The 26,733-nt window shown below is 46.0% G+C and overlaps 1 pseudogene across 1 annotated transcript in view; it reads left to right on the top strand.

Annotated features, from left to right (window-relative positions):
• LOC147098104 (scavenger receptor cysteine-rich domain-containing protein DMBT1-like) overlaps positions 1–26,733 on the top strand; it is a 55,948-nt pseudogene that overhangs the window by 14,798 nt on the left and 14,417 nt on the right. Inside the window, exons 4-15 of the transcript XR_015074227.1 lie at positions 3,086–3,340; positions 10,285–10,599; positions 17,647–17,961; positions 18,868–19,182; positions 19,986–20,303; positions 20,387–20,464; positions 20,553–20,870; positions 20,976–21,017; positions 21,185–21,301; positions 22,141–22,248; positions 22,498–22,652; positions 24,042–24,198. The product of XR_015074227.1 is annotated as a scavenger receptor cysteine-rich domain-containing protein DMBT1-like (transcript). The remainder of the gene's footprint in view (positions 1–3,085; positions 3,341–10,284; positions 10,600–17,646; positions 17,962–18,867; positions 19,183–19,985; positions 20,304–20,386; positions 20,465–20,552; positions 20,871–20,975; positions 21,018–21,184; positions 21,302–22,140; positions 22,249–22,497; positions 22,653–24,041; positions 24,199–26,733) is intronic.

Genomic DNA, 26,733 nt, shown 5'->3' with positions numbered 1-26,733 from the left:
GGAAGAGAGAGAGAGAGAGAGAGCGAGTGGGGGGGAAGAGAGAGAGAGCGCGAGTCTGGGGGGAAGAGAGAGAGAGCGCGAGTCTGGGGGGAGAGAGAGAGAGCGAGTGGGGGGACAGAGAGCGAGTGGGGGGGGAGAGAGAGCGAGTGGGGGGGGAGAGAGAGCGAGTGGGGGGGAAGAGAGAGCGAGTGGGGGGGGAAGAGAGAGCGAGTGGGGGGGGAAGAGAGAGCGAGTGGGGGGGGGAAGAGAGAGCGAGTGGGGGGGGGAAGAGAGAGCGAGTGGGGGGGGGAAGAGAGAGCGAGTGGGGGGGGGAAGAGAGAGCGAGTGGGGGGGGAAGAGAGAGCGAGTGGGGGGGGAAGAGAGAGCGAGTGGGGGGGAAGAGGGAGCGAGTGGGGGGGAAGGGAGAGCGAGTGGGGGGGAAGGGAGAGCGAGTGGGGGGGAAGGGAGAGCGAGTGGGGGGGGAAGGGAGAGCGAGTGGGGGGGGAAGGGAGAGCGAGTGGGGGGGTAGAGAGAGCGAGTGGGGGGGGAAGAGAGAGCGACGGGGTGGGAAGAGAGAGCGACGGGGTGGGAAGAGAGAGCGACGGGGTGGGAAGAGAGAGCGACGGGGTTATTTAGTCAGTTTTTATTGAACATTTTTACACACACGCCCCCCCCTCTCCCTCGCCGCCCCCCCTCCCTCTCCCTCGCCGCCCCCCCCTCCCTCTCCCTCGCCGCCCCCCATCTCCCTCTCCCCCCCCCATCTCCCTCTCCCTCGCCGTCCCCCCTCTCCCTCGCCGCCGCCCCTCTCCCTCGCCGCCGCCGCCGCCCCTCTCCCTCGCCGCCGCCGCCCCTCTCCCTCGCCGCCGCCGCTCGCCCTCGCCGCACTCCCCCTCCCTCGCCCCGACTGGACTCACCTCGGTAGCAGAACGAAGTCAGTCCGACAACAGGAGGCCGAGGTTCCTGCTGGTGAACAAGGCGGACATTTGGACCCGGTTGGCAGACTCCCATGTACAATTGAGATCGGTGACAGCCGTTTAAAAAACGACGGTTTTGCCGGTCCCGCACTCACGGGAAGAGAGAGAGGGGGAAGTAGAGAGAGGGAAGAGGAGAAGGGGAGAGAGCGAGAGAGAGGGGAAGAGGAGAGAGAGAGAGAAATTTTTTGATTTTAAAAAACGCCGGTTTTGCCAGTCCCGCACTCACGGGAAGAGAGAGAGGGGGAAGTAGAGAGAGGGAAGAGGAGCGAGAGAAGGAGAGGGAGAGAGGGAGAAGGAGAGAGAGAGAGAGAGAGGGAAGAGAGAGAGAGAGAAATTTTTTGATTTTAAAAAACGCCGGTTTTGCCAGTCCCGCACTCACGGGAAGAGAGAGAGGGGGAAGTAGAGAGAGAGACAGAGGGAAGAGGAGAGAGAGAAGGAGAGGGAAGAGGAGAAGGAGAGAGAGAGGGAGGGAAGAGAGAGAGAGAGAGAAATTTTTTGTGCTGCAGGCGTGCCTGCACACGCACCGATTGGTCGACCGTCAGGTCACCGAAGCGTAGGATTGGTCAATCGTCAAGTCACTCAACACTCAACTGTAGGATGGCCCGGCAGCGATTGGTCGACCGTCTGTCAACTGTCAGGTCACTCGATTGGTCAACCTTCACGTCACTCAATGCTAATGAGCAAATGAGTGGAACTTTTCCCATTTAATGAGCGGACTTTTGAACGTTTTTTGGATACCGCGGGCGGAATTTTTGTCCGGCCGAAACTTAAATACGCCTATGACCGGTCCGTAATCGTAAGCTTTCTTTTGATGTGACGCGCGCGTAGGTACGCTCTATAACTTTCAAACGTATAGAGAACGGACGGACAGACAGACAGACAGACAGAGGAGCCGCTTTATATATATAGATGCATGCACACACAACAAGTTTCCATTGAGATTTGCCCCAAAGCCGCAGTGAATGAGCTGACCCGCTGGAAATGTCACAATCTCAATCCAACTCTCCATTCTCAACCCAACAGCCGCTACCGGGCATGCGCCGTGAGCCTGGCTCTGCGCCTGCGCTGATCGCTTGTTGTGCGATCTGATATTTTCCACAGACTGTGAATCTGAGACTGGGGAGGGAGGTTTCTCAGCCTCGGGGAGCCTGGGCAGTGGGTCCGCAGTTACTGTGGGCAGCACGGGAGGAACTACACAGTAAGATCCCACAGCTGCCTGAATTCCCCATTCTATTGACATTTAGATAGATAAAGAAACAGCAATAAGGACATAATCTTAGACAAGATCAATAAACTGCTCTAATAAATAAACACCATCCCATGGAACGGCTGGTAAAACAGTGGAGAATTCTCCTGCAGCCCTGGCGCATATTTCTCGCCCCGTCATTATCAAAACAGGTTTATTAGGGTTTGACTCCACTGGCTGATCTTGGGATCATGCTGTGCGCAGCACGGATGGCCCTGAACAATGCCCATATAGAGTCTTGTGAATGGACGTTAATTTCCCGGACGGACTATTTTAGAACAATTCTCCCCACAAGTAAGTACACAGAGGTGCACAGGACCGGGAATACCTGGATATCTGGAGCTTCTGCTGCTCCTGGATATTTCACAGCCCTCGGTTCGAATTTCCTCAGGTCTTTATCCATGTCACCCTTGAATTTGCCGAATCTGATTACTGCATATCTCGCGATTCAGTTTCAGTCCGCTCACTACTCAGCACTCTGAAAGTTCCGTCCTTGTGAGTGAGTTAAACGCCTAAACTGCCCACAATAATAAGACACGCCCTCTCGTTTGTGACAGAAAAATTTTGATTTAAATTCATCAACATTTGACCGTCTCAGTGCTGATTCTATTGCGGCCTCTGGATTAAATTGTCAACGTTCAAATGAAAAACACAGAATAGATAGGACAATCTAAAAACATTCATAATATACACGGCGATAAGACAGGAATTGATAACACCAACATTTCCCCTCCCATGTTGACACAATGAAGCCAGTGTTTAAGGTCTGTCTCACCTGACTAAATAAACAGGACAATCGGATTATTGATGAGATTACAGAAACTCTCACCACATTTTAATATAAAGCGCATTAAATTCTCACTGTTTATTTCAATATAATTTGCAGGAAGTGCCAAGCCCAGACTGGTGAATGGAAGCAGTCCCTGTGCTGGGAGACTGGAGATTTACGGGAGTGGAACCTGGAGCACAGTTTGCGGTGATCGGTCCTGGTTCTTACCGAATGCGGAAGCTGTTTGTAACGAGCTGGGCTGTGGCTCTGCAGTAGCAGCGCCGCTTGATGCTCACTTTGGAGAAGGATCAGGGCCTGTTATTGGTCCGCCTGGCTGCGGACACCAGCGGGATGTTGGAGTAATCTGTTCAGGTACAAACTGATTGTTATGGAAACATACGGGTTACCAACAAGTAGCGTGCGGCCGCCTCGCGACAGATTATAAATATTCACATCTTGATAAAGGAGAGGGTGTTAAACACTGTTTAGTATTACCTTTCTTCCCTTTCGGGGGAAGAGACAGAATGGTCCACAAATGACCGTCATAATTCACTGCTGACATTGGCTGCCTTGGCCAGTCAGAAGTTAGTTGTTATTTTTCAATCCTATTGCTTTGACTGGGCAGTACAGAGCTGACAAGGGGTAAACATTTGCTGCACCTTGTGCTGAGCGGTCTCACTGCTCCTGTTAATGTTTGGGCTGGCGCTGCACCTTGTGCTGAGCGGTCTCACTGCTCCTGTTAATGTTTGGGCTGGCGCTGCACCTTGTGCTGAGCGGACTCAGTGCTCCTGTTAATGTTTGGGCTGGCGCTGCACCTTGTGCTGAGCGGACTCTGACTGCGCCTGTTAATGTTTGGGCTGGTGCTGCACCTTGTGCTGAGCGGACTCAGTGCTCCTGTTAATGTTTGGGCTGGTGCTGCACCTTGTGCTGAGCGGACTCACTGCGCCTGTTAATGTTTGGGCTGGCGCTGCACCTTGTGCTGAGCGGTCTCACTGCTCCTGTTAATGTTTGGGCTGGCGCTGCACCTTGTGCTGAGCGGACTCAGTGCTCCTGTTAATGTTTGGGCTGGCGCTGCACCTTGTGCTGAGCGGACTCAGTGCTCCTGTTAATGTTTGGGCTGGTGCTGCACCTTGTGCTGAGCGGACTCAGTGCTCCTGTTAATGTTTGGGCTGGTGCTGCACCTTGTGCTGAGCGGACTCCGTGCTCCTGTTAATGTTTGGGCTGGCGCTGCACCTTGTGCTGAGCGGACTCAGTGCTCCTGTTAATGTTTGGGCTGGTGCTGCACCTTGTGCTGAGCGGACTCAGTGCACCTGTTAATGTTTGGGCTGGCGCTGCACCTTGTGCTGAGCGGTCTCAGTGCCTCTCAGTAAATCTCCTGTTGACTGGGATTTCACTGCACCTCCTGCTGAATGGCTTTTCGTTGCATTTCATATTGAGTCGCTTTCACTGCACCAGCTGTTGAGTGGACAGTCAATGCTCCAGTGGTGATTGTGGATTCACCTCACGCTCCAATCAAAATTGTACCTTTGAGGCAGAAATTCCGATCATTATGGTTGTGTACGCACCCGTAGGGACATCGGAAATGCCGGTTTCAGGAATGCATTGCGCATGCGCTGGAAACCGGCATTTCCGATCTGTGAAGAAAGCTCACGAGATCCTCCGCCTGCCCTGGAGCTGGGCCTCTGCAGGTGGAGAATTCCGCCCTTTGGAGACCCTCCGCCTGCAGAAAGCACTTACAATTCTTCCACCTGTAAAAGCATTTATCATTTTAAATACTTTAAAGAAAGATATGTTTATTTTTAGTCCCGTTAAAGGCTTTAATTATTTTGTTCAAAAATTAAAATTTTTGTTTAAAGCATTTAATTTAAGTAATTTATAGTCATTTTAAAAATGTGATGTTTTTAAAAAATGTATTTGAAATTTTTCTTATGTTATGGGTCTGATCTCTATTCATAGATTTGGCTGGTCTTCCTGTCAAGTCTATGAATGGAGATTCCCTACTCTGATTGGCTCCCCATGGCCCACGTGATGCCAGGGGCGCTGCAAACTACCTGCGCCCCTGGGATACGCGTGCCCTGCACACCGGCAGTTTGAAGAGGCACAGCAACGGAAATCTGCGCCTCCCGGGAGCCCTCCGGTCCAGGCGTAGATTTTTCCAAATCGCAGCCCTCTGCCCGCGGGAGGTCATCGAACAGAATTACTGGGCCAGCAATCAAAGTAAGAATAATACAAGTGAGTGGCGCTGTTAACAATCCATGCTGGGACAATTCCAACAATTTATATTCGAGCAATACTTAGCTTGCCCAGATAGGTGGATATTTGTGCACATGGGGAATTACATTATTCCAATTCTATTTCACCCTTCAGGGTTTTCTACACCACAGTATTGTCCTCTGGTCTGTCCACTTACTCCAGATGGAGCCTTTGGGTTTACCATTCATCACATGTTCGCTCTGTACATTCATACATTTCCTACAACAAATTAATTGTTTCAATGTTCCTTTCTAATTCTAAAACTTCTGAACGAGTGAACACTACTCACCGACTAATGTTCAACGATTATCTAAGGTGGTCGCGGCCCAGAACCTGCTTTCTGTGACAGGGACAGTGAGTAATACAGAGAATCTCCAGATACTAAATTAGAGATTCAATTTCTCTGGAACAGAGAAACCTGTACATGGGATATTGTTTGAAATGAACCCATGGATAGCTGTATTCAAATTATTTTGTGGGAGCGAAGTTGGTCACAACACCTGGCTGTAGGGAAAGTACAGCATATTTAGGTAAATGATGCTGATCATCAAGAGTAAACACATGCCTAGGTTCAGAAGAAACAGAACCGTGAACAATCATGATACTAAATGCAACAACCAATTATTCAGAAGTGAAGTGGAGAAAAGTAACTGGTGAAAAATGCGTGATCGCGAATCGGGGCCTGTCCCACACTCAGTCCGAATTTCTTTTCCATTGAAGTCGTCTTTCTGTACTTCGGCCCAAGAACAATTGCACCTCCAACAATTCTGCAAAGAGGAATCTAAAGTAATTGCAGATCATGGTAAAAGGGTGGGCACAGAGATTAACAGGAACGCGGAATTGAGTGGAGCAGAACCGCAAAACATAAAAGTGTGAACTGAGTTCAGAAAATGAACATGAAGAGGGCAGAGAAGACAATATTACAATCTAAAGAACTGGTGATTATAAAATAGATGATGCACTAAACGATGACCTCCCCTACCTCTAGTAATTGTTAAGTAACAAAATAATTACAATTAACCATTTCAGTGAAAATAATCTCGAGTGGCTAGAAAAGTATATGGGCTGAAAATTAACAAGTTCCCAGGTCTGGACGGTGTTTATCCAAAGGTGACAGAGGACAGGAATGGCAATGGTGAAGGGCATTATGAGGGATTTGGTTCATTGTAGCCTGAGGAAGTCTCAGAATGCAGTGAGCCCAAGGGATCTGGCCCAGGTGGAATAGAATCAAATATTGACAAAACAGTAAATTAGCAACTCGCAGGTTAAACAGTAAATGCGGCGTCAAATATATGATAGTTTCGGTACAGAATAGACACATTCCCACCAGGGGGAAAGGACGGTCATGCAGAGCTCGAGCTCCCTGGATGTCTAAATATATAGAGCTTAAAATTAAACAGAAAAGCTAAGTTTATGATAAGTGTCAGCTTCGTAATTCAATAGAGAACCAAGCTGAATATAAAAAGCACAGGGTGAACTGAAAAGAAATTAAGAGGGTAAAAGTGAATTTATGGGTATAGATTAGCGTGTAACATCAAAGGGGAACCAAATGTCTTTTATAAACATATAAATAGTAAAAGGGTAGTCAAAGGAAATGTGGAGCCAAGTGGGCACCAGCAAGGAAATCTTCTCGTGGAGCCAGCCGGCATGGCTGAGGTACAAAACGAGTACATTGCCTCTACCTTTACTGAGAATAGGACGCAGCCATTGTCCCATTAAAGGAGGAGGTATTAGACACATGGGATAGGAGTAAAAATAGATAAAGTGGAAATATTTAAAAAGCTGGCACTGCTCAAAGTAGAAAAGTTACCTGGTCTGCAAGGAATGCATCCTAGGTTGTTGAGGGAAGTAAGGTTGAAAATTGCAGAGGCTCTGGCCACAGTCTCCCAATCCTCCTCAGATATGGAAGTGATACCAGTTGACTTGGGGATTGCAAATGTTTCACCCCTGTGCAAAAAAGGGGCGAGGGGTAAACCTGTCAACTACAGCCCAGTCAGCCTAATGTCAGTGGTGGGGAAACATTTAGAGATAATAATTCGGGTCAATATTTATTGGCACTTAAAAAATATTGGTTACTAAAAGAAAGCCGGCACGGGTTTCTTAAAGCCAAATCGTGTTTGACTAACTTGATTGAGTTCTTTCATGAAGTACCGGAGACAGTAGATGAGAGTAGTACTGCTGGTATTGTTTATATGGACTTTCAAAAGGCGTTTGACAAAGAACTACATGATATATTTAGCAGCAAAATTGAAGCCGATGGGATTAAAAGGGCAGCGGCTACGTGGAAACGAAATTGGCTAAGGGACAGAAAGCAGAGATTAGTTGTGAACGGATAGTTTTCAGCCTGGAGGGAAGAGTGCAGTGGTGTCACCCAGTGATCGAAATTCGGGCCACTGCTCTTTTTGATCTATATAAATGACGAGGACTTGGGCATAGAGGGCATCATTTCAGAGTTTGCAGATTCCATCATCTGACGGAAATGTATCAAACAGTGACGAGGATAGTAACAGACTTCAGGAGGACAAAGACAGACAGGTGGAATGGGCAGACAGATGGCCGCTGATGTTTAATGCAGAGAAGCGTGAAGGGATTGGTTTGGCGGGAGGAATGAGGAGAGGCGATATAAACTAAATGATACAATTTAAAGGGGTTGCAAAACAGAGAGAACTGAAGTGTACGTACACAAATATTTAAAGATGGCAGGACAATTTGAGAATGCTGTTAAAATGGCTTAGGAGATCCATGACTTTATAAATAGAGTCATAGAGTACAAAAGCAAGGATGTAATTTTAAACATTTATAAAACACTAGTTAAGTCCCAGCTGGAATATTGTGGCCAATTCTGGACACCACACTTTAGGAAAGATGTGAAGTCTTTAGGAAAGGTGCAGAGGGGATTTAATGGTATGATACCAGGGGTGAAAAACTTCAGTTACCTGGAGAAACTGGGTTGTTCTCTTTAGAGCACAGAAGGTTAAGTTGGGGGGGGGGGGTGGTGGATCTTCTGATGGAAGGTCATCGACTTGAAACGTTAACTCTGTTTCCCTCCCACAGGTGCTGCCTGATCTGATGAGTATTTCCAACATTTTCTGTTTTTATTTCAGATTTCCATTTTGCTTTAGTATTAATGTTAAGGGGAGATTTGATATAGGTGATTAAAATCAGGTAGGGTTCCGATAGAGTTAATAAAGATGAAATTTTTCAGTGGCACAATGCTGGGTAGCCAGAGGACAAAGATTTATGGTAATTGGCAAAATAACCTGAGGCGAAATGAGGAGAAATGTTTATGCAGCGAGTTGTTATGATCTGGAATGCACTGCTGGGAAGGGTGGTGGAAGCAGATTCAATAATAACTTTCAAAAGGGCATTGGAGAAATACTTGAAGTGCAAAAGTATTGCAGAGCTATTGAGAAATGACAGGGGACTGGGACTAATTAGATAGCTCCTTCAAAGTGCTGGCACAGGCAGGATGGAACGAATGGCCTCCAACTGTGCTGTATCATTCTCTGATTCTGTGATTCTGAGTTATGTGTGATTGAATTTTTGAGCAGGTCCTTAACAAGGAGGTCAGGGGAATGTCTTTGGATGGTGTCTTTATGGCATTAGATAAGGTTCTGCAAAAGCGATTATGAGCGTAAATAAAAGTGCCCGTGATTGAAGGTTACCTTTTAACCTGGGCTAGTAATTGTTTTGGTGGTAGGGCACAGGGAGTACAGATAAAGTGAAAACATTGATTGGCGGGATAAGGCAAGTGATGTTCTTCACGGATCTGTATGTGGGCTCAGCTTTTCACCATATTAAGTAATGACTTGGATGATGGAACAGAAAGTTGTATACCCAATTTTGCAGATTATTCTAAGTTGGGAGGCACAGTAAGTTGTGCAGACGGGATCAGAAAGTTACAACGGGGCACAAACAGATCAAGTGAGTGGGCGAGTCCGTGGCAGGTGGAATTCATTGTAGGCAAGTGTGAAGTCATTCATTTTGGATCCAAGAAAGACCAATCGGTATATTTTCTTAATGGTGGGAGACTAGGAACTGTGGAGGAGCAAATGGGATTGTGTGCCCCGGCAAACAAATCACTAACAGCTATGCGCAGGTATAACAATAATGAAAAAGGCTACTGAAATATCAGGCTTGATAGCAAGCAGGCTGGAATACAAATGAGAGGGAGTGTTGCTTGATTGTACAGAGCCTTGGTCAAACCCCACCTGGAGTACAGCGTTCAGTCATGGGCACTAAACATCAGGAAGGATATATTGGTCTCTGAGAGGGCGCGGCGCAGATTCACCAGAATGAAACCAGGGCTAAAAGCGTTAAATTATGAGGACAGGTTTCATAAATTTGCTTTGTATAACATTGAGCTTAGAAAGTTCAGGGGTTATGTAATTGAGATATTTAAAGTGATACAAAAAATTGGATGAGTAGGTACCAAGAAAGTATTTCCTCTGGTGTGGGAATCTAGAACTAGGGCACAATCTTAAAGTTAGAGCTCGGCCTTTCAGGCGTGAGATCAGGAAGCACGTTGACATATAAAAACGGTAGCAGAAATCAGGAATTCCCTCCCCCAAAAGACAGGTGTAAATTTCGAGGCTGAGATCGATAGATTTTTGGTAGGTAAATGCATCAAGAGATCTGGAGTGAAGGCAGGAACATGGAGTTGAGGTCCAGATCAGCCATGACCTAATTGAATGGAGGAACAGGCTCAGGGGCTGAATGGTCTACTCCTGTATCTATATTCCTGGTTTTATTAATAGTAGGAACGCAGCAGTAGCAATACTAGTGCTAAAAGCTGTAGTATCAGTGAACTCATTAGCAGTAATAATGGTAGTTGTAGTAGTGGTATCAGAAGCAAGACTAGTATAATAGTAATACTAGCATTAATAGTGGTAGTAACAGTCGTTGTAATGGTGATAATAGTTGTAGAAGTAATAATAGTCATGGTGATAGGAGTAATAGTTGTTTTTATTAAGCTGTAAACAGATGAGATGTGAATCCAGCTTAAAATATTTTTCCGACGTTATTTTAATTCATCAATATAAAATTAATATATTAATATTTAGTTCACAGAGATCTCAGACTGGTATCCGGGGACACCGGGTGCTCCGGCCGGGTGGAAGTGCTACACAGAGAGCAGTGGGGGACGCTGTGTGATGTTTACTTTGGTTTAGAAGACGCCAGCGTGGTCTGTGAGCACCTTCAGTGCGGGGCAGTCACCGCAACCCCGGGAGCAGCTCACTTTGGGGAGGGAACCGGCCCAGTGTGGAAGGAGAACTACAGGTGCCGGGGGAACGAGTCCCGATTGTGGGATTGTCCGGTTTCATCCTGGGATCAGTTTAACTGCTCACATGGAAATGACACCAGTGTCATCTGCTCGGGTGAGTCAACTCAGTGTATTGAACTGTAGATGTTTCCATTGACACTGAGCGAGTCTGGGTTCTGTTTGTCAGTCGATTTGTCTCAAGTGAATTAGTAATGAGCCAAAGGTTTCAATGCAGCACAAGTGCAGCTGCCCTTAGCCCGCCAGTACACTTCACACCTAATCTCAGCTGCCTTTTGTCTCCACGGGCCCATTACCATCTCATATGGCTTCAAATACCTTTTATTGTCTCCTTTTCTTCTTTTGTTCGATCGCTGCTTTGCCTTCGATGTTTTTATTTTCTTTACAGTTTTGAAGAAGGGTTTCAACCCGAAACGTCAACTCAAATTTCCCTCCACGGATGTTGCCTGACCTGCTGAGTTTTTCCAGCATTCTCTGTTGTTATTTTGTAATCAGTGACTGTCTCGTGTTGCGGTGTTTATCTCTGTCCGGGTGAATCCAGAGCATTACCCAGAATGCACCACCCAGAGCCGCTGGCAGAAACCTTCAAACTGCAAAACGGGGATCGCTGCTGCCCAATGGAAATGCTGCACCTGTATTTTATTATTTATATTATTCATTCACGGGATGTGGACCTCGCCCCAGGACCAGCAGTTATGACCCATCAATCTTCCCCCTTTCCCGCCGTTAGAGCAGTGACTATAAATCAAATATACTTGATTTGCTGCGAAATAGTTTGAAACGCTCAATCAATTTAAACTTTTCTCTGTTTCACTCCATATTGGATAAGATGAACTGTGAGCAGCCGGGACTCATTCTAAGCCCGTGCTTCTGCATTTGATCACAGCTCATATCAATAGCCGGCCTGGGCCGCCCGCCCCCAGTTTGTTTTAACTCCTTTCCCCAGATTAGCCTCCGGAAGCTGCTCGGCGTCTCTCTAAACTCAATTCACTGAGAAAAGGTAATGGGGGAGAGGATCTGCCTACAAGTCTTGTGGGTAATTATTACAGGAATTTAATCATTAAAATTTATAATAACTGTCCGGGTGAGAGTTAGTTAATTATGGGATATTTTGGCTCAATTTAACCGTTGTTTCAGTTTCCAAACTTAATTTTTCTGGTTATAGTTTCTAAGGGCTCTGTTGTGAAGTGGGGAGTCCTAGTAAACAAGGGCCCTTGAGTATATCATTCAATTTTCTTTTAATTAGTGGTATTGATTTGAATTAATTTAATTTGAATTAAAATAGGGTCATTCATGGCAGCACAGCTTGGCCCCGTGACATGCTCCTCCTGCACTATGTGGGAAATCAGGGACACTTCCTGTGTTACTGATGACCATGTGTGCAGGAAGTGTATCCAGCTGCAGCTACTGACAGACCGCATTGTGGCGCTGGAGCTGCGAATGGATACACACTGGAGCATTCACGATGCTGAGGACATAGTGGATAGCACGTTCAGGGAGTTGGTCACACCGCAGGTAAAGGCTGCACAGGCAGGAAGCGAATGGGTGACCGCCAGGCAGAGTAGTAGGTGCAGGCAGGTAGGGCAGGGGTCCCTTGTGGCCATTCCTCTCTCAAACAGATTAACCACTTTTGATATTGTTGAGGGAGTTGGCATATCGGGGGAAGGCAGAAGTAGCCAACTTCCTGGCAGCATGGGTGGATCTGCTGCACAGGATGGGAGGAAAAAGAGTGGGAGAGCTACAGTAATAGTGGATTCTATTGTAAGGGGAATAGATAGGCATTTCTGCGACCGCAAATGAGGCTCCAGGATGGGATGTTGCCTCCCTGGTGCAAGGGTCAAGGATGTTTCGGGGCGGCTGCAGGGCATCCTGGAGGGGGAGGGTGAACAGCCAGCTGTACTGGTGCATATAGGTATCAACGCTATAGGTAAAAAACGGGATGAGGTCCTAAAAGCTGAATATAGGGAGTTAGGAGTTACATTTAAATATAGGACCTCAAAGCTAGTAATCTCAGGATTGCTACCAGTGCCACGTGCTAGTCAGAGTAGAAACATAAGGATATTTCAGATGAATACGTGGCTAGAGGAATGGTGCAAGGGGGAGTGATTCAAATTCCTGGGACATTGGAACTGGTTCTGCATGAGGTGGAACCAGTACAAACTGGACAGTTTGCACCTGGGCAGGACAAGGACCGATGTTCTAGGGGCAGTGTTTGCTAGTGCTGTTGGGGAGGGTTTAAACTAAAATGTCAGGGTGTTGCGAACCTGTGCAGGGAGACAGAGGAAAGGGAAGCAAGGATAGAAGCAAACCAGGAAGGAGAAAAGCAAAAGTGGAAGGCAGAGAAATCAAGTGTGCAAATCAGACAGGGCCACAGTAAATAATAATTCTAAAAGGACTAAGAGTCATAGAGTCATAGAGTTTTACAGCACAGAAAGAGGCCCTTCAGCCCATCGCGTCTGCGCCGTCCATCAATCCCTGTCCAGTCCAATCCCATTTTCCAGCATTTGGTCCATAGCCTTGTATGCAATGGCATTTCAAGTGCTCATGCAAATGCTTCTTGAATGTTGTGAGGGTTCCTGCCTCTACCACCCTTTCAGGCAGTGAGTTCCAGATTCCAACCACCCTCTGGGTGAAAAAGTTCCTCCTCAAATCCCCTCTAAATCTCCTGCCCCTTAACCTGAATCTATGCCCCCTTGTTATTGACCCCCCTACTAAGGGGAAAAGTTCCTCTTTATCTACCCTATCTATGCCCCTCATCATTTTGTACACCTCAATCAGGTCCCCCCTCAGCCTTCTTTGCTCCAAGGAAAACAACCCCAGCCTGTTTAGTTTTTCTTCATAGCTGAGGCGCTCCATCCCAGGTAACATCCTGGTGAATCTTCTCTGCACCCTCTCCAAAGCAATCACATCCTTCCTATAGTGAGGCGACCAGAACTGCACACAGTACTCCAGCTGTGGCCTCACCAGCGTTTTGTACAGCTCCATCATAACCTCCCTGCTCTTATATTCTATGCCTCGGCTAATGAAGGCAAGTATCCCATATGCCTTTTTACCCACCTTATCTACCTGTTCCGCTGCCTTCAGGGATCTATGTACATGTACACAAAGGTCCCTCTGACCCTCTGTACTTCCTAGGGTCCTACCACTCATTGTGTATTCCCTTGCCTTATTTGCCCGTCCAAAATGCATCACCTTGTACTTTTCAGGGTTAAATTCCATTTGCCACTTTTCCGCCCATCTGACCAACCCGTTTATATCGTCCTGTAGCCTGAGGCTTTCCTCCTCGCAATTTACCACCCCACCAATTTTCGTGTCATCTGCGAACTTACTGATCATACCTTTTACATTCTCATCCAAATCATTTATGTAGATCACAAACAACAAGGGACCCAGCACCGATCCCTGAGGTACCCCACTGGACACAGGCTTCCAGTCACAAAAGCAACCTTCGACCATCACCCTCTGCCTCCTGCCACTCAGCCAGTTTAGGATCCAACGCACCAAGGCACCATGGATCCCATGGGCTCTTACCTTCTGGCCAGTCTCCTATGCGGGACTTTGTCAAAAGCTTTACTGAAGTCCATGTAAACCACATCCACAGCATTTCCCTCATCCACCCCCCTAGTCACCCCCTCGAAAAATTCAATCAGATTTGTCAGACATGATTTACCCTTGACAAAGCCATGCTGACTATCCCCGATTAATCCTTGCCTCTCCAAGTGGAGACAAATTTTGTCCCTCAGAATTTTTTCCAATAATTTCCCTACCACAGATGTTAGGCTCACTGCCCTGTAATTCCCTGGTTTATCCCTGCTACCCTTCTTGTATAATGGTACTACATTAGCTGTTCTCCAGTCCTCTGGTACATCCCCTGTGGCCAGAGAGGTTCTGAAAATTTGTGTCAGAGCCCCTGCAATCTCCTCCTTTGCCTCCCACAGCAGCCTGGGATACATCTCGTCTGGGTCTGGGGATTTTTCCACTTTTTGGCCTGCTAAAACCGCCAGCACCTCCTCCCACTCGATGCTAATATGTTCAAGTATGTCACAGTCCCCTTGCCCGATTTCTATGTCTGCATCGTCTTTCTCCATAGTGAACACAGATGCAAAAAATTCATTTAAAACCCTGCCTACATCATCTGGCTCTACACACAGATTGCCACTTTGGTCCCCAATGGGCCCTACCCTTTCCCTGGTAGAGTGTTAAAAAACAAGCCTGAAGGCTTTGTGTCTTAATGCGAGGAGCATTCATAATAAAGTGGATGAATTAGCTGCACAAATAGATGTAAACCGATAAGATATAATTGGGATTACGGAGGCATGGCTCCAGGGTGACCAAGGCTGGGAATTCAACATCCAGGGGTATTCAATATTCAGGAAGGACAGGCAAAAAGGAAAAGGAGGTGGGGTAGCATTGCTGTTTAAAGTGGAGATTAACAAAATAGTAAGGAAGGATATTAGCTCTGATGATGTGGGATCTGCATAGGTCGAGTGGAGAAATACCAAGGGGCAGAAAACGTTAGTGGGAGTTGTATACAGACCCCCAAACAGCAATGCTGAGGTTGGGGATGGCATTAAACAGGAAATTAGAGATGCGTGCAATAAGGGCACAGCAGTTATCATGGTTGACTTTAATCTAGATATAGATTGGGATAACCAAATTAGTAACAAAATTGTGGAGGCGGAATTCCTAGAGTGTATACGAGATGGTTTCCTGGACCAACATGTCGAGGAACCAACTAGAGATCAGGCCATCTTAGACTGGATATCAGGTAATGAGAAAGGATTGATTAGCAATTTTGTTGTGCGAGGCTCCTTGGGGAGGAGCGATCATAATATGATAGAGTTTTTCATTAAGATGGAGAGTGAAATAGTTGACACAGAGACTGGGGCCCTGAATTTAAATAAAGGAAACTACGATGGTATGATGCGCGAACTGGCTAGGATTGATTGGGGAACGTTTGTTAACGGGTTGACGGTGGAGAGGCAATGGCAAACATTTAAAGATCGCATGGATGAAGTATAGAATTTGTTCATCACTGTCTGGCATAAAAATAAAACAAAAAAGGTGGTGCAACCATGGCTAACAAGGGAAATTAGGGATAGCATAAGATCCAAGGAGAGGACATATACATTGGCAAGAAAAAGCAGCAAACATGAGGATTGGGAGCATGTTAGGATTCACCAAAGGAGGACAAAGGTGATAAGTAAGAGGAGGGCAAAATAATATGAGAGTAAGCTTTCAGGGAACATAAAAACTGACTATAAAAGCTTCTATAGATATGTAAAGAGAAAAAGATTGGTGAAGTCAGGCATAGGTCCTTTGCAGTCAGAACCAGGCGAATTTATAATGCACAACAAATAAATGGCTGAACAATTAAATACATACTTTGATTCTGTCTTCACAAAGGAGGACACAAATAACATCCCTGAGATGTCGAGGAAAATAGGGTCGAATGAGAGGGAAGAACTGAATGAAATCAGTATTTGTAGGGAAATGGTATTAGGGAAATTGACTTGATTGAAGGCCGATAAATCCCCAGGGCTGATAATCTACATCCTAGGGTAATTAAGGAAGTAGCCCAGAAATAGTAGATGCATTGCTGATCATCTTCCAAATTTCTATAGACTCTGGCACAGTTCCTGAAGATTGGAGGGTAGCTAATGTAACCCCACTATTTAATAAAGGCGGTAGAGCGAAAACCGAGAATTATAGACCAGTAAGCCTGACATCAGTAGTGGGGAAAATGCTCGAGTCCATTATAAAAGATGTAATAGCAGAGCACTTGGAAAACAGTGACAGGACTGGACAAAGTCAACATGGATTTACAAAAGGTAAATCGTGCTTGACTAATCTACTGGAATTTTTTTGAGGATATAACTGGTAGAATAGATAAGGGAGAACCAGTGGATGTGGTGTATTGGAGTTTCAGCAGGCTTTCGATAAGGACCTGCATAAGAGGTTAACGTGTAAAGTTAAAGCACATGGGATTGGGGGTAAGTTTCTGACATGGATAGAGAACTGGTTGGCAGACAGGAAGCAAAGAGTTGGAATAAATGGGTCTTTTTCTGAGTGGCAGGCAGTGACTAGTGGGGTACCGCAGGGATCGGTGCTAGGACCCCAGCTAATCACAATATATATTCATGATCTAGACGAGGGAACTAGATGTAATATCTCCAAGTTTGCAGACGACACATAGCTAGGTGGGCGTGTGTCCTGTGAGGAGGATGCCGAGAAACTCCAGTATGATTTGGACAGGTTGAGTTATTGGGGAGATGCATGGCAGATGCAGTATAATGTGGATAAATGCGAGGTTGTCCACTTTGGTGGCAAAAACAGGAAGGCAGATTATTATCTGAACAATAGATTGGGAGAAGGGGAAGTGCAACGAGACTTGGGTGTCCTTGTGCACCAGTCGCTGAAGGTAAGCATGCAGGTGCAGCAGGCGGTTAAGAAGGCAAATGGTATGTTGGCCTTCATAGCGAGAGGATTCAAGAACAGGAGCAAGGATGTCTTGCTGCAGTTGTACAGGGCCTTGGTGAGACCACACCTTGAGTATTGTGTGCAGTTTTGGTCACCTTATCTGAGGAAGGATGTTCTTGCCATGGAGGGAGAGCAACGAAGATACACCAGACTGATACCTGGGATGACAGGAATGACGTATCAGGAGAGATTGTGTCGGTTGGGCTTATATTCGCTGGAGTTCAGAAGAATTAGAGGGGATATCATTGAAAATTACAAAATTCTAACAGGACTAGACAGACTAGATGCAGGAAGGATGTTCCCAATGGCGGGGGTGTCCAGAACCAGAGGTCACAGTCTAAGGATAAGGGGTAAGCCATTTAGGACAGAGATGAGGAGCAATTTCTTCACCCAGAGAGTGGTGAACCTGTGGAATTCTCTACTACTAGAAAAGGTAGTTGAGGCCAATTCACTAAATATATTCAAGAAGGATTTAGATATATTTTTAAGGCTAAAGGAATCGAGGGCTATGGGGAGAAAGCAGAGACAGGGTACTGAGTTTGGATGATCTGCCATGATGTCATTGAATGGCGGAGCAGGCTCGGGGTGCCGAATGGCCTACTCCTGCTCCTATCTTCTACGTTTCTATGTTTCTGTGTTGCTCTCAATGTGTTTCTTTTTGTAGATGAAGGTTGGCCGCCGAGACTGACTAATGGGGGAAGCCGCTGTGACGGGCGAGTGGAGATTTACTACAACGGCAGCTGGGGAAGAGTGCGGGACAACCTCTGGGACCTAAACGATGCCAACGTGGTCTGCAGACAGCTGGACTGCGGCTCTGCGATAGCCGCTTATAACTCTTCAAAGTACGGAGAGAGTGAAGGGCCCGTGTGGGTGAATGATGTCCAGTGTGAAGGAAACGAGTCTCAGCTCCGGAACTGCAGCTCATTCACATTGAATCCATCTCTCAATGACAGCATCGGCGTAGGGGTCCTGTGTTCAGGTGAACAAATGGTTCAATTTTACAGAACCATCAAGGGGAATATCTAATCTGCTGAGAAAAGTGGTAATATTGGTCACTTGTTCCTCGGTGTCTCTACACCAGTTATTTAACTCAGTGGGTGAGAGCAAAGCGAGAGGACACGGGCTGAAGGGAGAAACATCAACAACGATAAGTTGCATTGTTTTGCGCCTTTAACAAAGACAAACGTCGCAAGGCGTTTCCCAAGAGCGCAATCAGACTGGAAACTGACACAGAGCCCAACAAGGAGATATTAGAAAGGGTGTCTCAAAGCTTGGTCAGAGGGTAGATTTCAAGAGGGCGGCTTAAATGTGGACAGGCTGAGATGTTTAGGGAGGGATCACGTTGCAAATCAGCTCCATTGTGCAGCATATCAGTGTAGACAGATGAGCTGGAGTTATACTGGGGTAGGTTTCAGTGTACTGTGTATAAACGAAATGAACATGGGCTAAAGATAAATGAAATAGGAGATGAGAGTAAATGTCAAGCAAGGTAATGAATACGGGTGACAAAACCTAACAAGGAGCAGATACAATTATAGAACATGAGCATAAAATGACTGTTAAAAATAGAGGAAGTGAAACGATTAGTAAAAACACGTTCAATTGCCTGAACAACAATGTGCACAAGACTCGAAACAAAATGAGGGAACTGGAGACAATGAATCCCAGCAGCCAGAGGTAGCAGGAATATCTTAAACATTTCTCTGCTGTGCATTCTATATAATATGGAAGAGTAGACAGATGTTCAGTTGTATAGTTTCATTTATCTGTCACAGCCGCTTGAAAAGGTCAGAATTTTTCGGCTGGAGAGGATACAATGGGTTGGATTGAGTGATGAGGTTCATGTGTATTGGAAGTATAATCCTCCTGTACTGTTCTCCAACAGGACACGTGCAGTTAAGGCTGTCTGCCGGTGGAAGCCCATGTGCTGGGCGAGTGGAGGTTTATTACAATGGGACCTGGGGTTCAGTTTGTGATGATTCCTGGGACCTGGCCGACGCTAACGTGGTTTGCAAACAGCTGGGTTGCGGAAATGCATTGGACGTGGAACTTCCTGCTGCTTGTGGACCAGGCTCAGGCCCAGTTTGGTTGGATGAACTGAACTGTTCGGGTGACGAATCTTTTCTGTGGGAATGTCCCTCAGCACCGTGGGGTAACCACGACTGTGCTCATAAAGAAGATGTGAGGATGATGTGTTCAGGTAAGGGCGCTTTCAACCTGCTCATTTTCTGCAGTGTTATTCGCAATGCTTCAGACAGGAGATATTACAGAGAATTACATAGAACATAAGAAGTAGGAGCAGGATTAGGCCATACAGCCCTTCGGGCCTGCTCCGCCATTCAATAGGGTCATGGCTGATCCGAACCTAGACTCACATCCACTTCCCTGCCCACTCCCCATAACCGTTAATACCCTTATCAGCTAGGAAACTGTCTATCTCCGTTTCAAATTTATTTAATGTCGCAGCTTCCACAGCTCTCTGAGGTAGCAAATTCCATAGATTTACTACCCTCTGAGTGAAGAAGTTTCTCCTCATCTCAGTTTTGAAACAGCAGCCCCTTATTCTAAGATTATGCTCCCTAGTTCTCGTCTCACCAACAGTGGAAACATCCTCCCCGCATCCACCCGTTCAATCCCCCTCAGAATCTTATATGTTTCAATAAGATCACCTCTCATTCTTCTAAACTCCAATGAGTATAGGCCCAATCTGCTCAACCTTTCGTCATACATCAACCACTTCATCCCAGGACTCAACCTAGTGAACCTTCTCTGCACTGCCTCCAATGCAAGTATATCCTTCCTTAAATATGGAGACCAAAACGGTGCGCAGTACTCCAGGTGCGGTCTCGCCAGTGCCCTGTAAAGTTTTATCTTTCTTATGTGTTTGGAATGTAGATGTATTTCTGAAATAATTACCGACACCGGTGCAACATGTGTTGTGCAGTATGAACCCAAAGCGGGTTATCAATCGAACCACCTGGATATTTCGTGTTTCATTGACAGAGCACAAAGAGATGCGGCTGGTGAAAGGACAGCATCGCTGTGAGGGAAGAGTGGAAGTGTTCTACAATGGGACCTGGGGAACAGTGTGCACGGAGAAACTGGATCGACATGATGCAGAAGTGATCTGTAAACAGTTACAGTGCGGCCCCCTCATATCTATTGAGCATAACACTCGGTCATTCGGAGCGGGATCCGGACCCATTTGGCTCGATGAGATGGAATGTAATTCACATGAGTCGACCCTTTGGCAGTGTCAGTCAGACCCTTGGGGCGAACACAACTGTCATCACTGGGAGGATGCAGGTGTTGTTTGTTCAGGTAACACAAGGAAACTCTCAATGTGCGGGTGTCATTTCAAACATTGCTGTCCAATAGAGTCAGCATATTTCTCTTCTCAACAGAAGCCAAAGTGCCGGAGAGATCCCACAGTTCAAGGGTCTGCGATCGAGAATCTTGTTCTAAACATGGACATTCACCAGGTGCTTCCTCCTCTTCGTTATACCAACTATCTGACTTGTATTCCAGGCTTGTACTAAATAAATAACAATAAATGATTCTCTTTGATAGACTCGGGACAACCGTTGCGGCTGGTTGGAGGCAACACCAACTGCTCCGGGAGAGTGGAGATAATGTCCAATAACAGCTGGGGCACGGTGTGTGATGACTCCTGGGATATGGCCGATGCCAATGTTGTCTGCAGACAGCTGGGTTGCGGCGCCGCTCTATTAGCCGCAGGAGGGGCCGCAATTGCCCAGGGTGCCGGTCTTATCTGGCTGGATGAAGTGAAGTGCACCGGAAGTGAATCTTTTCTGTCCGACTGTCGTTCCTCACCGCCAGGTCAACATGACTGTGATCACAAGGAAGATGCCAGTGTGATTTGTTCCGGTAACATGCCTCATGGATTTCAGAAATTTAAAACAACGTTTATATTTTTAATGTAAAATGCTAATGTTTGAAGTTGATGAAATGTTTGTACAATATATTCCACAGGACTCGATTTGCCTTCTACTGCTTCTCCGTCCACACCTGCAGGTACTTTCCATTAATGGTACTATTATTAGTGGTATTGGTGTTTTTGACATGTTCTTGGTTTTGTTAATTTCTGAAGATAACGTGAGCGGTTTCAAATTGACTGGACCATTTTTAAAATATAAGGCGGACTGTGTCTGTGTTAAATCTTTCTGCAATCTTGTGATTAGGACAGGGAGGTAAAACCACCTCCATCCCTGTTGCCATCTGCATAACCCTCGGACTCCTTCTAATCTGTGAGCTGATCGCACTGATGGCGGTAATACAGAGAAAGGCAACAAGAAGAGGTGAGGCAGAAATCTTAAAACTGAACTAACGCTTGATCTCAGATCGCTTCATATCCTGGCGAGTCTCCAGTTAATTGCACTTTTCCATATGGCGGATATTGGCTCCCGGTTAAGCAGCGCCTCGATTTCAAAATTCTTATCCTTGTTTTCAAATTCCTCGATGGCCTCGCCCGTTCTCTGTGATCTCTATTTATTGATTGGTCTGTTATTCTTCCTTTATCCATTGGGTATCCGTTCCACCCCTTCAGTTTCTGGGTCCGGATGCCCAATCTCAAACTCTTTGACAGGGTTCTCTCCACCTTTTTGAGAAGTGACAGTTTTATAGGACTTTCTGCATTCTCCGCTGATTATTCTACATCCCAACACAACATTTCCACAAATATCTCACCCACACAACACACTCCTGCTCTGTGTACACAGCAAGGCTCCTCTCACACTGACAGGACATGGCAAAGAACCATCAGCTCCTCACTTGTGCTTCCAAACTGATGCTGTCCGCAGAGATCAGTCAATTTCACCCAGCTTCTCTTCAGCTGAACTCCCTGTGTGGCCCCGTAATCGAGCGACCAACTGGAGTTCATTTCTCCTGATACCCCCTCATTCCCTCTTCCCGAGGTCAGTACAACTGGCCGCAGCCTGCTGGAGGTGAACATGTGTCTGTACAGAGACACAGACACACACACGGAATCACACACACAACTAAACTCCAAATTCACGCTAACTAATTCTGGCCCTTGACTATCACTATATCTGTTAGTTGGATTTATTTGCAGATGAATTCCTGTGAAACGCGCGTTGAGTGAATCAAAATGTTAATCTCCCCGCCCTCGCTCCAACAGGTGCTGTCACTCACGGCAGGGAGTCGCCTGCTGGTTTGTACCAAGCAATTTATGAAGAGATTGTGAATTTTCCACCTGGCGAGGATTCCGCTCAGACCCAGGGTTCAGGTCTGTATTTTCCGTTTGATACCGAATCTTCACTGGAGAAGTGTCACCTCCCCTTAAATACCCCTTTTAATGGACAATGTACTGACTGGACACGATGAGCAGTCCACTCACTGCCCCCATGTGAAGGAGTCCTATCACAGTGACAGTGTCTCTGTGTCCGTGTGTATAGTGAGAGCAGCAATGGTTTGGGGAAGATTCCCACTGGTCGGTATTTGTCAAAGAACGGGTTTACGGGTTGTTTGTAAATAGCGAGCAGAGACGCTGTTTCCATTTCCCACCGGCTCCACACGGACTCCCTCAGATATCTGAGCCCAGGACTAATAAACCCATCGGCTGATTGTATTCTTTATTTTATATTCACTCAAACATCACCCGAAGTCACAGATCGATACAAAAGTATGGAGGTTATGCCTTAGTAATACAGGGCATTGGTGAGATCACATCTGGAGTACTGTGTACAGTATTGGTCTCCTTATTTAAGGAAGGATGTAAATGCGTTGGAAGCAGTTCAGAGAAGGTTTATTAGACTGATACCTGGAATGGGCGGGTTGTCTTATGAGGAAAGCTTGGACAGGCTAGGCTTGTATCCACTGGAGTTTAGAAGAGTAAGAGCTGACTTGATTGAAACCTATCTATATATATATATATAGGACCAGAACTTCTGGTCCCCACGGGTGAGTACGCATGGGGTACGCACATGTAGGCCCAACGAAAGGGCCGGTTTCGTGCATGCACTGCGAATGCTTGGGAAACCGGAACTTCCGTTCCCTTAAAGGAAGGGATTCACAGGTCGAACGCATGTGCTGGAGTGGCAGCACGTATGCCGTGAACTTCCTTCTTTTTTGCAGGTTTCTCCGGGAGGGTAAGTCTCCAGGAGCTACCCTTTTCCAAAGCAGTCGCAAGGCCTGCTTTTAACAAGGTAAGTGGTGAATTAAGTAAGATTAAAACATTTTTCCACAGGTTTATTATTTTTAAATACTTTAAAGAAAGGTAAGTTTATTTTTAGCCCCGTTAGAAACCGTAATTAATTTTTTCAAAAAATTGAATTCTTGTTTTTGTCCAGACATTCGTGTCGGGGGCTTCCCGCGGGTGTAAGCCCCCGACCTGCACTTAGCTTGCACGCCGGCCATTGAGCTGTAGGACCCTGTGGGATTCCGATCCGGGGCCTGGTCCAGCTGCTGGCGCGCACTGCTTGCGTGTCCCAGGGGCGCAGTTAGTTTGATGCATCACCTGGGATCACGTGGACCATGGGCAGCCAATCAGAGCAGGGATTGCTCCATTCATAAGTCTTGACAGGAAGTGCTGTCAAGACTTATAAATACTACGGCCCCAAAATAGCACTCAACCTTCAAATAAATTTTTAAAAACTATCACATTTTTTAAATAAAGTAAACTACATGAAATAACTATTCTAAACAATAACTTAAATTTTTGAAAAAAATTATTTTATCTTCTAACGGGGCTAAAAATAAACTTACCTTGCTTTAAAGTATTTAAAAATAATAAAGCTGTGGAAAAAATGTTCTAAATTTAATTAATTCACCACTTACCTTGTAAAAAGCAGGCCTTACACCTGCTTTTTACATTTCTAAATTCTGCAGACATACCCTCACGGAAAAAACGGTAAAAAGAAAGCTAAGTTTGATGCGCACGTGCAGCTTCTCCATGCACGCATTCGACCTCTGAACCTCTGCATTCAGAGGAACGGAAGTGGTGGTTTCCCATGCATGCGCAGTGCATTGGGAGTTTGGTCTCCAGATTAGCAGACATCGCGGAGGCGGAGCAGCGAGGCGAGGCCCAGTCGAGGCAGCCGGGAGCAGCAGCGGGTGTTGAGTCGAGTTGGAGCAGTGAGGCGAGGCAGCCTAAACAGGCTCAACAGGCAACATTCCAAAGGGAGGTCAGAATTCAAAAGTGACATCACAGCCAAGCTGGTAGGTGATTGGCTGGTTGGTGAGTACTTTTCCTTCCCTTTGAAAACCTTTATAAGTTGGTAAGTTCAATTAAATAGAGGTGTGATATTCATCATCTAGAATCGGGGCAGAGGGCATTTAAAAATAATAATAATAAATTTAATTAATTACATAGAATGGCAGAGCAGGTGATGTTTTACTGCTGCAATATGTGGGAGCTGGTGGACACCATTGATTCTCACGGTGATCACATTTGCAGTAAGTGTTGGCTGCTCGAGGAACTCTGGCTCCGTGTTGATCAGCTGGAGTCCGAGCTTGAAATACTGCAACACATCAGTGAGGGGGAGTATTACCTGGACTCTGTGTTCCAGGAAGTAGTTACAGCAATGAGATTAACTAATTCAGATGCATTCCGTGGTCAGGGACAGGAGGGTGTGTCTGAGTGAGGCAGGTACGGGGATCCAGGAGGTAGTGTTGGAGGAGCCGCAGCCCTTGCTCTTGTCCAACAGGTTCGAGGCTCTTACTCCCTGTGAGGACAGGATCAGGGACTGCAGGGAGGATGAGCAACCTGGCCACAGCACCGTGGAACGAGGGGCCATTCAAGTGGTGGGGAGTAAAAAGAAATGTTGTAGTCGTAGGGGATAGTATCATTAGGGGGATATATAGGGTTCTTTGCAGCCGAGAGCAAGAGTCCTGAAGGCTGTGTTGCCTGCCCAGAGCCAGGGTTAAGGACATCTCCTCTGGGCTGGAGAGAAACGTGGAGTGGGAGGGGGAGGATCCGGTTGTCGTGGTCCATGTTGATACCAACAACAGAAATAGGACAAGGAAAGAGGTTCTGCTGAGGGAGTATGAGCAGCTAGGGGCCAAATTATAAAGCAGAACCACAAGGGTAATAATCTCTGGATTACTACTTGAGCCACGAGCAAATTTGGCTAGGGTAAATAAAATCAGAGAGTTAAGTGCGTGGCTCAAAGACTGGTGTGGGAGAAATGGGTTTTGCTTCTTGGGACACTGGCACCAGTACTGGGACGGGAGAGAGCTGTTCCATTGGGATGGACTTCACTTGGCCAGTGCTGGGACTAGAAACCTTGCAAATCGAATAACTAGGGCTGTACAGAGAGCTTTAAACTAATTAGTGGCGGGGCGGTTTCAAAAGAGCGAAAAATAAAAATGTCAGTGGAGAGGGCAATAGAGCAAGGTAGCAGTGGGGGAATTAAAAACCAGAGCGTGTCAGGAAGGGACAGAATGTATAAAGATAAAGGTAGAGTAGTAAAGGGGGCAAAAGCAGGAATAAATTGTCACATAACATATTTAAAAGTTCTTTAACTGCACGCAGCATTTGTAAAAAAAACATGGACGAGTTGATGGTACACATAACTACACATGAGTATGACCTGGTGGCCGTTACAGAAACATGGCTGCAAGGTGACCATGACTGGGAACTAAACATCCAGGGGTATTTGACAATTAGGAAGGACAGACAGGATGGAAAGGGAGGTGGGGTGGCTATGTTAATAAAGGATGGAATCACTGCAATAGTGAGAAATGATATTGTGTAAAAGGATCAGGATAGTGAAACAGTTTGGGTGGACATAAGGAATAATAAGGGGAAAAAGTCACTAGTGGGCGTAGTCTATAGGCCTCCTAACATTTGCAACTCTGTTGGTCCGAGTATAAATCAGGAAATAGTTGGGGCTTGTAATTAGGGAACAGCTATAATCATGGGGGATTTTAATTTTCATATTGACTGGACAAATCAAATTGGGCAGAGCAGCCTTGAGGAAGAGTTCATAGAGTGCATTAGGGACGGGTTCCTTGAGCAGTATGTAACTGAACCAATCAGGGGGCAGGCAATCTTAGATCTGGTCCTGTGTAATGAGACAGGATTAATTAAAAATGTCCTAGTAAAAGATCCCCTTGGAATGAGTGACCATAACCTGTTTGAATTCCAAATTCAGTTGGAGGGTGAGATTTGGAACTCAAACCAGCGTACTAAGCTTAAATAAAGGAGTCTATGAAGGTATGAGAGCAGAGTTGACTAAAGTGGACTGGGAAAATAGATTAAAGTGTAAGATGGTACATGAGCAGTGGTGTACATTCAAGGAGATATTTCACAACTTTCAAGAAAAATATATTCCAGTGAGGAAAAAGGGGCATAAAAGAAAAGACAGCCATCCGTGGCTATGTAAAGTAGTAAAGGATAGTATCCGACTGAAAACAAGGGCATATAAAGTAGCCAGATCTAGTGGGAGGATAGAAGATGGGGAAGCATTTGAAAGCCAGCAAAGAATAACACAAAGATTAATTAAGAAAGCGAAGATAGATTATGAAACTAAACTAGCAAAAAATATAAAATCAGATAGCAAGAGTTTCTACAGCTATATAAAAAGAATAAGGGTGGCTGAAGTGAATGTTGCTCCCTTAGAGGTCGAGACCAGAAAATTAGTGGTGGGGAACATGGAGTTGGCAAAAACGCTGAACAAATATTTTGTATCAGTCTTTACAGTAGAGGACACTAAAAATATCCCAACACTGGACAAACAGGGAGCTATAGGGGGCGGAGGAGCAAAACATG

This window comes from Somniosus microcephalus, chromosome 30, assembly GCF_052327205.1.
Source record: "Somniosus microcephalus isolate GS21.2 chromosome 30, FLI_Smic_1.0, whole genome shotgun sequence".
NCBI lineage: Eukaryota > Metazoa > Chordata > Chondrichthyes > Squaliformes > Somniosidae > Somniosus > Somniosus microcephalus.
Note: the sequence above shows the minus strand (reverse complement) of the source record. Positions and strands in the feature narration are given on the sequence as shown.